General features: G+C 39.3%; 1 protein-coding gene across 1 annotated transcript in view; it reads right to left on the minus strand.

Moving 5' to 3' along the window:
* Positions 1-8479, minus strand: part of SHLD1 (shieldin complex subunit 1) — an 84073-nt gene extending 75594 nt beyond the window's left edge. The window contains exon 1 of the mRNA XM_089477971.1: positions 8442-8479. The gene's annotated coding sequence lies outside the window, so the exon portion shown is untranslated. The remainder of the gene's footprint in view (positions 1-8441) is intronic.
* Positions 8480-11032: the final 2553 nt, after the last annotated feature.

An 11032-nucleotide genomic window follows, 5' to 3' on the forward strand; every position in this document is an offset into this window, starting at 1 on the left:
CAAGCCAAACAAGATGTGACACTAATCACAAAATCAGCCTTTGCATTGTTGTTCTTTTCAAAAGAATCTTCCTCTGGAGAGGAGCTTTGAATGCTTGTGCCTGGTGTGAGAAGTAAATGCAAACTGTGCTTGGAATGCTATTTTAAAAGTTAACATGTTGGTGTTAGTTTAATAAGAAGTAGCACATTGCCTATTGCTTTAGAAGTAGCACATTATTAATGCAGTACTACTGTACTACTTCTTAATCAATTTTAACTGTTGTTTTTCAAAACTGCTTAAGATAGACAAGAAGCTTCAAGTCCCCTCAATGACCTCCAAAACTCAACTTTTTGTACTAAACAGCAATGCTTACTCATTACCCAAAAAAGTAACATTCTTACCAGTCACTGTGCTATTTCACAAAATAAACAGTGTTATGCCCTTGTTACAAAAAGTATACACAACATAGTTACCTCTAACATTTTACTTCCAAACCCTGGCACAAGTGTAGAGAGGACTCCCTGCAGTTTCTGATCAGTGATCAGAGGTAAAAGGATTTCTCTGGCCATAGTGTGCTACTGGATACAGGGAATCTGTTTCCCTTTAATCAGGTTCAGAGTCTGAGTGTCCTCCAGCCCCATCTTTGAAACTGGAACTCCAGTGGCCTGTGAGGCAAGGCATTTAATTCATCAGCTGAGAGGTGTGCATCAACAGCAGACCTTTTCTTGGACAGAGATTAGCCAAGCAACAATTATTCATGCATTGATAGCAACTAAGACTCATTGCTGTAATACACTGTACATGGGATTTGTATAAAGGTATATGGAATTTGTTACTTGTCATTAGTGATTCTATAAACTCAGTTCATTACATATTCATGTGACAGAGTCACACCCAACACTTACAAGTATAGGGAAGAGACTAGGGACCTTATCAGAGGCAGGGCAAAACGTCATGCAAACGTGGCAGAAACGTTGCAGAAGCGCCAGGGATGTGATCATCCGTGGTGCTTCTAAAGTGTAATTGAGGCTTCCCACCATGTTCCCGTCATGGAATCGTTTACAGGGAAGCGAGGAGAAGCCATTTTCTGAATAATGGGATATCCTGTTATTCAGAAAATGGCTTCCCTGTGAAGGATTCCATGACTGGAACATAGTGGAAAGCCTCAATTACACTTTATAAGCGCCACAGATGATCACATCCATGGCGCTTCCGCAACGTTTCCACCACGTTTGCAAGACATTTTGCCCATGTTTGATAAGGTCCTATGTAGTAGTGCTGCTATTACAGTTCCCCAGCAACCAAAATATTATTATTATTATTATTATTATTATTATTATTATTATTATTTCAACTTTCTCCCAATATGGGACTAGGTAAATGAGTTTTCCTTCAAATAATAACGCTAAATGAATTAAAGCAATATAGATTCCTCAGAACTCCTTCATAATTTCTGTGTACATTTTCATCTTTCAAACAAAAAAACAGGAAACTCTGGCTCTTCCCAGCAGTGAAACTGTGGTTTACATGTTGGGAAAATTTAATATATCTGAACAACAGATTCACTGTGTCTGACTAAAATGCACTTCTGGAGTACTGCAACAGGTTATTTGCAACTGATGTTCTCTTCCCACTCATCTGCCATAACAGCAATAAAAATAGCAGCAACTTGCCTGCAAGGTCATGAACTGTGGTGAACCACTGCAGTAATGCCACATACCTTGGTGGGAACATAGAAGAGGGACTTCTTGGTGACTGTGCCTAAGCTCTGGGAGTCCCTTCCTAGGAAGATTAGACTGTGTCCCATGATGTTGTCCTTCCACTGGACATTTTTCTCTTGTAATTAGGAAGTAATTGCAAAGGCATTTAATAGTGTGAACTAAATGAACTCATCCTAGACAAGTATAAAATAGAAACAGTCAAAGAATTTCCATAACTGGGATCAAACATTGATCAAAGTGGAGAGTGCAGATAAGAATGCAGAAGAAAACTAGAACTGAGAAGGGCAGCTATGAATGAATGAAGTTTATTGTTAAAAAAGCTAAAAGCCGTCACAATGGCAGCTATGAAAGAACTAGACAAAATCCTAAAATGCAAAACACAGCACTGAATACCAAAGTTAGGATGTCCAGGCCATTGTACTGATAATGATAAAGTGGAACCAAAAGACAATATTGTCTTCCTGTGTATTGGAACTGTTCTGTAAAGTGGTTGTTAAATGCCACTAAGTACTCCCAGCATTATTCCTCCTGTGTCACCCTGGACTTCAGTGGAATGTGAAGTGAAGCAACCATTGCTAAAATAAAGAAAGCCTTTAACATTGATCATACTTTAAAGTGCAAAACCCTCTGATGAATTTCTAAGACAATTCCGAATCATTCATGTATCTGATTTTGCTTTGAACTCTTGAGTTTCTTTTTTAAAAATATATTAAAGATCCTTTGTCTTCACTGCTGGCTGTGATAGGGGAAGAAATCCATACAACATACATACAGAAGTAACATGACTTTCCCAACAACTGAAACACTTGACATTGTTAATCTGATCATTTTCAAACTACTTTTTTCCTCCAACAACAAAATGTCCAAAAAGCCAAGGTTTACAAATGGCTGCTGCCCTTACATTATAAATAAACCCATGCATGCAGAACCAACCAACCAGTTTTAAATTTTCCATCCTCAATTCAATCAGCATGCCCCCTGATGTGCTGAGTCCCCGGAGGGAGCTCCAGGTTGTTGCTGTTTTCCAGTTGATGTTCTGACTAAAGGCAAACTTTAGGCAAACTTATCGTGGGGTTTTTCTTGGCAAGATTTGTTCAGAAGGTTTGGGTTTTTTTGGCCATTTCCTTCCACTGAGGTTGAGAGAGTGTGATTTGCCAAAGGTTTCCATGGCTGAGCAGGGATTTGAATCTCAGTCTTCAGAATCCTAAAGAAATACTTGAACCACTACACCATGCTGGATCTCTTAACCTCTGTTTAAGGACTTTCCCATGTGAATCCACTACCCTCTAAGGCAGTCATTCACAAAATGTGGGATGGGACACCTGGTTTGTGTATGCAAGAATTGCTCAAGGGGGGCATGAGACTTGGAAGCCCTGATTCCTCCCTCTCTTCTTCCCAAACTTTTTATGTATAGAATTTACATATGTCGAGTTAAATATTGAATTTATTTAAATGAAACTCTTTTGAACTGTTATTTTCTTATGTTAAAACATAAATATACCTGAATGTATGAATGAAAATATGCACATTAAATAAACAAATTATTTTATTCATATACTATGCTGAGTGGGGAGGGCACCAAGTTAACATACAGATGTAAAGGGGGAGCCCAAGGGTGAAAAAATTGAGTACCACTGTTCTAAGGCCGTCTGTTCTGCTGTTGAACAGCTCAACAATTCCCCTCCTTTGTGACACATCACACTACACACACACACTCATAGCACTATCCCACATTTTGTAAATGACTGCCTTAGAGGGCAGTGGATTCACAGAAGAATGTATTTACACATGAACTTGTTTGTATTCTGGGACAGCAGGTATGTTATGCTTCTCTAAAATATATCTGGAAACCGGTGTGTTACGAGTGTATGTGTGTGTAATGTTGGGGAGCAGTGTGGGTATGTATATACATGAGAATGTGAGTGGTGATCCCACCCACATTGGCCGTGTCTGCTCTTTTTTCAGGGCCTACCCACCCCCTGGAATATTAGTCCAAAGAAATGTGGTCCTCATATTGAAAAAAGGATCCCACCCTTGCTCTAAACCAGAGGAAGAAATTTGTTAAACTGCAGCTCCCAGCATTCCTTGCCATAGCTATGGTGGCTAGGGCTGCTGGAGGCTGCAGTCCATCATCATCTGCTGGGCTACATGATTCCTGCCCTTGCTCTATCTAGAACTTTGCTTTGCAGACAGAATCTTTCCCAAACCCTGAGATATTCACTCTCTCTATGTCTTTTATATCTCCATTTACAAAAGGTTTTAGCTGCCCTGAAGAGTCACTCTAAGGACTTACCATTCAGCAGCATTAAAAAAAAAATACCATAAATGTTTGGTTTAAGTCTATATTGCAAAGTAGTTTGAAGAACCGTCCGTGAGCCGCCTTGGGTCCCTTTCTGGGAGAAAGGTGGCATAGAAATTAAATAAATAAATAAATAAATAAATAATAAAAATAGAATCCTGAGTCAGATGTAGTTTCATTTTTCTGCCCTGGAGTGTCCAAACAGCATCTCCTGGCTTGTTTTGTTTTTGTTTACAAAGAGTCCAGGATTAAAGAGAGCTGGTATGCCAAAGCTAGCAAACAGAAAGGGCTCCCTGCAGAGACCACAGACAATTCTATTCAGATTACTCAATGAAGTTTAGATAAGGTCATTTGCCTCTTCCTGGTTGGCGTGAGGCAAGCGGCAGCTGTATATGTAAGCACTGTGGCGAATGCTGTCCCAGCAGATGAAGAAAGCCAAAATATCACTTACTCTTGCATCAGAGAGCTGGTGGGAAACTTCCCTGCCAGCAATGTGTCAACTGTCAGTGGACAACTGTTTCCATTGATCTGTGTAAATAAATATATAGTGGGCTCTCCACATTTGCAGGGGTTAAGGGTGTAGGACCCTGTGAAAGTGGAAAAACTGAATAAATAAACCCACACTTTTTTCCGTGAGAGAACACCTCTCTAGGAATCGCTAGGTCCTCCAGCACAACTTTATGGTCAACATCTGCCAGATGTTTTTGTATGTGTTTATTTGTCTGTCTGTCTTCAAGTCACCTGTTGACTTATGGCAACCCTATTACTTTCATGAGGGGGTTTTAGGCAAGGAATACTCAGAGGTGATTTTGTCAGTCCTTTCCTCTGAAACATAGCTGACAGCAGCTGGTATTCATTGGCAGTTTCCCATCTAAGCACTAATCAGGGCTGAACCTGCTCAGCTAAGATCAGACAAGATTTGGTGTCTAGGGTTAGGCCAAAATGATTTCCATGGTCATTAAAAATATTATAGTTCTAGTTAAAAACTCTGCTATACTGTACATGTATGTCCATTTATTAATTTCACTATCAGTTTAATCAATCTTAATGGCTTTAGGAATCCTTTTTTTATTTAAATTAATGAATGGATATTAAACAATTTTAACATGACAAACGTAAAGGCAGCTTGGAAAGGGTAGTCTGCCTTGCATCCAGATGGTTATCGACGGACACCACATGGTGGGCCTTTAAGTTATCATCTGCTTTAAGAAACTGAATTTTGAAGCTCTTATGCTTGGACTTTTACTGTGTAGATCTGCTGTGCATCTTCTGTCAGTCCTTTCCAACAGAACCAACAATGATGAACACTGGGAGTTGCAATCCCAAACCATCTGGATGGTCATTGTCATGGGTTAACATATCAAACTAGGTATTGAATCCAATTGGTAGTCTTAACCAGGGGAGATGCACTGAATCCATGGAACTCATATACATATTGACTTTTAAAAGTTCCCAGTGTTTCAGTTTCTTTAGGCCAAGGCATATAGAAATTTTGCTCTGTGCTTTTTGAAATGGCTTGCTTTTATTATTTCATCTTTCACATGTCTGCCAATTTCTGATTCCTTTAATAAGATCAACTTTTCTTTACATTTATAACTGAAGCTTGAGCCTGTAAGGGCTCACATGTGCTCTGAGGTCCTAGTTGCACCTCCCTGAGCAGTTTTGATCTATGCCATTCTTAGAGTCCAACTTCTCTGATTTCAGGGGATTCCTTATTATTCTTATGTGAATGCCCAAGTAATTTTTGGGATTCAATTTCACTTTGTTAAATTAAGTTGTACTTTGAGAAGTACAGGTAAGATTTAAAGTCAGGCCTGTCTTCATACAGCAAATTTATTCTTGCTTTATAAGAAGTGATAATTGGGTGATATTTATTTATTTATGGTATTTATTTATTTATGGTATTTATACCCTGCCCTTCACCCCTAAAGGCTATCAGAGCGGCTTACAATTATTCTTTTTAATTAGACGGTTCCCTGCCCTAAGGCTTACAATCTAATAAAGACATCCATAATTTAAAATGAAAAATCACTTTTTAAGTGGGGTACATCTTAATTAATTTTCCACAGCAGGCATAATCATATCCTGTGTTTCACCCAGTATATAATTAAAAGCACTGCTTAGCTGACCTGTTAAAGTCATAGATTAGGATCAGACAAAAGTTCAAAACAGATTTTGTTCTGCTTTCAAGCAAAACCCCCAATGCTGAGTCATTTTAACAGGAGTACAAATGTGTTTTATTTCATTATCACATCTGATTATACCCAGTTATGTATAGGGTATGATCAGAATGGAGACTGCAGTCAAGAAATCAGAAAAAGACTAAGACTGTGACAGTCTTAGAACTGGACAAAATCATAAAGCCTAAAGACTAAACTCTAAACACTAAAGTGAGGATCGTCCAAGCCAATGCATTCCCCGCCACCATGTACATATTTGAGAGATGGACAGCGAAGAAAGCTGATAGGAAGAAACTCAGCTCATTTGAGATGTATTGTTGGAGAAAAGTACTGAGAATACTGTGGAAAGCCAAGAAGACAAACAAATGCGTCCTAGAACAGATGAAGCCTGAACTCTCTCTGGAAGCCAAGGCGCGTTACAGAGCGCCCAAAATGGGCGCTCTGCCAGCACCACTGGTTGCTGTGTCTGGGAACCGCAGTGGACAAACTGCGCAATTCCCGGACGCAGCAAAAAGAAGCCGCAAAAAGTGGCTTCTTTTTGCGACCTGGAAGTGGCGCCACAAGTCACTAGTTGCGCACTCGCTGCGTCACTTCCGCTGTGCGACATGCGGACGCTAGGCGTCCGTGATGTCAAGATGGCAGAGCCCGTGCCACCATTTTGTATGCACCAAGAGTGTACTAGGGTTAGTGGCGTCCATAAAGGACGCCCCTTTCTAACCCTAGTATGTGCTCGGCGCGTACTTTACGCCCGTTTGTAACGGGCCCAAGATAACTAAATAGAGGCTGTCATACATTTGCCACATCATGAGAAGGCAAGACTCATTAAAAAAAGAGAATGATGCTAGGAAAGGTAGAAGGCAGTGGAAAAAGAGGAAAACCACATGCCTGACTCAATCAGGAATGTTATGGGCATGGGCCTTCAGGATCCAAAAAGCAGAGTAGTTGAAGACAGTGGATCTTGGAGATGTGTCATCCACAATGCCATCATGAGTCAACTCAAGGGCAGTTAGCAACAATAACTCGCTCCTTCCCCTGAGTCACACTTCAAGCTCATCTGAAGTTAAATCCTGCTAGGGAAGAAGGCCTATATTTTTCCTTATGAAAACACACACACACACGCTCTACATATAGCAAAATCACTGCCTTTGTTGAAGAGTATCTGTGTTGGACATGATTGGGAAAGGCAAAAGGAAAAGCACATATGATCATTGTCCAGCACAAGCATGCAGGGCTTAGGCATGTTTAACAATAGCAGAACAACATTCTTCACGATTGTCTTTAGTTTTTGTGTGTCTTCAAGCTGATACCAATTTATGATGACACTATTGTATGGTTTTTATGGGGGGGCAAGATTTCTTCAGAGGTGGTTTGCAATTGCCTTCCTCTAAGGCTGAGAAAAGGTGACTTCTCAGGTGGGGATTTGGACCCAGAGTCCTAGTTCAGCTCTAAGACCTCTACACCATCATCTATACCAACCTTAAAGGGACTAAAATGAAACACATGTTGTGGTCAGAGGTGATTACCTCATCTGTATCAAGGAATGAAATTAATTCAAAGACTAGTAGAAACCAGTGTAATCTAGGAAATGGAACTGTTTGTTTTCTCCTTCCTTCAATACAGATAAATATATCTAAACTGATTTTATTTCTTCCATTATATTGCACTAAATGTACTCATTCTGTCTTCAGACTCACCTTGCACCACTGAAATCTGACTGTTTCACTGAGTTTAGACCTTTGAAGACTACTTTCCATTTCTTTACCACCAGCTCCAGTTCTTATTTTGTAAACCATAACCCCCTACCTCCCTCTTCACTGTCATTATTATCAGATTCAAGTCCGCGAGTACAGTGTGATGTATTAATCAGTCATTCTGTAAGTATTTCCAATGAAATAAACTTGTGTTTTTCATCCTTAATCAATTAATCTAGCACAGTGCATAATCTACATCTCACACCTCTTCAAAGACTCCTAGTAGTCTGATGTTGTTTGCATATATAATAATAATAGATTTTATTTATATGTATTCAGATGCAAACTTCCTTATACATGTGATTGAAGATAAAGAAATTATATCTTTCACTCACAATAATTTAGGAATACCATTGTGCTGTATCTATCAGCAAACCAAGGAAAATAGGAATACTTACATTTTTGCTGAGATGTTTTCCCACTATGACAAGGACCATCAGTTATGATAAGTTGTACCAAACACATGTCCTTTAAAAAAAATACATTAAACAGCCATTAGTTTAATCTGTACCTTTGTGAACACTGCAGATCATGTTTTGGTGTGTTAGGAAAAGCAACCATCACAAGGAGAAGACTGAAGTTGTGTGACTGCTGTCACCTCCACCTCCTACCTCAACTACATTGTGATTCTATTTTTCAGTCGCCATGGTAGCATTGTTAGGACTATTGGCAGACACATCAACCTATATTATGCTGCAGAGCTCATAAAGTTACTTTGCTAACCATCAATATTGTCACAGTCAAACCTCGGATTAATAAAGCATCTAAGAAGCTTCCTTTTACAAAGTCTATTTACACCCACACTCCTGTTCTTCCTCATCTTCTCTCTAGCTGGAAGGTTTTGTTTAGCATCATTGGCACAGAGAAGACAATGGGAGGCTAAAGAAACACAGACTTTCAGTTATGGATTGCAGCAGCATGTCTGCAATAAACGATGCATAAGCACGAACTGGGAAAAGGCAGGATTTACTAAAGATGAGTGCCCTGCCTGCAGTGACTGAGAAAATGTGGAGGCTGGTGAAGGGTAAAAAAAAATATCATACCTGAATACATTTTCAAACAAGCCTTCAGGTGGTATCTAGAAGGCTCATAATGGTTGTTTTACTGTATATACTCATGTATAAGTCTGTAAATTTTAACAAAAACAATTGACTCAAAACACCTGAGTCCACTTATTCATGTGTCAATGCAAGACTGTACTTTAACTCTTATTTAAAAAGAAGTCTTCCTCTGGTGAAAGGCAAGAGTGTAATCTATCCTGGAAGCACTGACCCTCTCTGCTCTCTCATCCATTCAATCTTCTGGGTGAGCACAAACAGTTATGCCTGATGGAATTTTGTAAGTTCTTTGGCAACATTTTCCTTAGTTTCATCCTTTAGATCCCTTGTTATGTGCCGCTAGATTTTACCCTCAGCTTACCCACAGGTCATATCAAAATTCATAGTTTTGGCCCCAAATCTGCCCTCAACATACGCATGAGGCTGACTTATAGTCAAGTATATACATTAGTTTTTTTAAAAAAGTTTATGCAAGTGAGCTTGAGCAAGTGACATGCTCTCAGCCTCAGGGGAAGGAAATGGCAAACCTCTTCTGAACAAATCTTGCCAAGAAAATCCCATGATAGATTCGCTTCAGGATTACCATAAACTGGAAACAACTTGAAGGCATAAAATAACAACAAAAGGTTTGTCTGACTTCATTGTTTTATTTCACCTGTGCATATTGTTTAGTTTTGAATGAAAAGCTTGCTGAAACATGTTGAAGGTAAGAACCTATCTCTCATCTTTCCATGCTGTTTCTGCTGCTGAGACAAATTTTCTGTTAAAGAAATAATGGCCAGGAGTACATTTGCTCTGTTAATAGAAGCATACCTGTATCTTGCAACTTAGAACTTGAAAGCCACTAGTGTTAAGCAGAGCAGCCACAATAAAACACCCTGCCCTGTGACTTGGAAATGGGTGGGAGGAGGACAGGAAATGAACAGTCAGATTATATTTACCTGGTTTTACTGGGAACTCATCCTGTATCAGAACTGCTTACATTCAGGATGAGTTCAGAACTGACTATTCTACAGTAAATTAAATAACTATTTCAAGCCCAGGGCAAGCTAGTATGGCAGCTGTGAACAGTTCATAAATCAACTGCTTCCACCTGTGCAATTCCCACATTTACTTTAGTTATCTTACATAAAAAAGAACCCAAACACTACTAGCATGTAGTACAAAATACACCTAAGAAGTAAGTCCACCACTTGTAAATAGAAAAGTATCTTTGAAAAACCACATTTACATTTACACCACCACAGGAGTTGAGTTATCTATAGTTTAAAAGAGGTAAAGGTAGTCCCTAAACATGAATGTCTTCTCGTAACCAACTGTAGGAGATGGTGTTCATCTCTATTACTAAGCAAAAGAGCCAGCATTGTCAGAGATTACTCTGGTGGTCATGTGGCCAGCATGACTGCACCAAACACTGTTACTTTCCCACCAAAGTTATACTTACTTATCTACTTGCATCTACACGCTTTCGAACTGCTAGGTTGGCAGAAGCTGAGACTAGTGATGAGAGCTCACCCCATCATGCGGCACCTGGGCCTTGAACTGCCAATCGTCCGATCTTCCAATTATCAGAATTGGTATCTTAACCACTAAGCCACTGCATCCCCTGTATCTCTAGTTACACTACAATAATAATATGTAACTTCTTTGAGCCCTTGCTACTTAAAACATTAATTAATTTCAAATTCATTTGAAACTAGCAATTGTAAGGAGTTACAGTTTCCAATGCTATGATGATTAATAGCAGGAGTGGTGATAGACAAATGAGACAGGAACAAGTGAAGGAAAAGTAGTGCTCTGGCTCCCTATCATGCCAAATTAAAAACAAGAAGCAAGAATTGCTCACACATTTTCTCTAGAAATAACAAAGCTGAAGATATTGACAGGCCAACTGTGATACCTTTGGCATGCCAGTGCTAACAAAATTTGGCTGAACTATTATCTGTATTCAAATGTTTCAGGTGTGGTGCGCAAGTGATTTAATAATCTCAGTAGAGGTGGTAATAAAATAATGTTAATATTGGGCTGAACCTCTTACAGGTTT

The sequence above is a fragment of the Sceloporus occidentalis genome, unplaced genomic scaffold (assembly GCF_023333645.1).
Source record: "Sceloporus occidentalis isolate IW3139 unplaced genomic scaffold, rSceOcc1.0.p SCAF_12, whole genome shotgun sequence".
Classification (NCBI taxonomy): domain Eukaryota; kingdom Metazoa; phylum Chordata; class Lepidosauria; order Squamata; family Phrynosomatidae; genus Sceloporus; species Sceloporus occidentalis.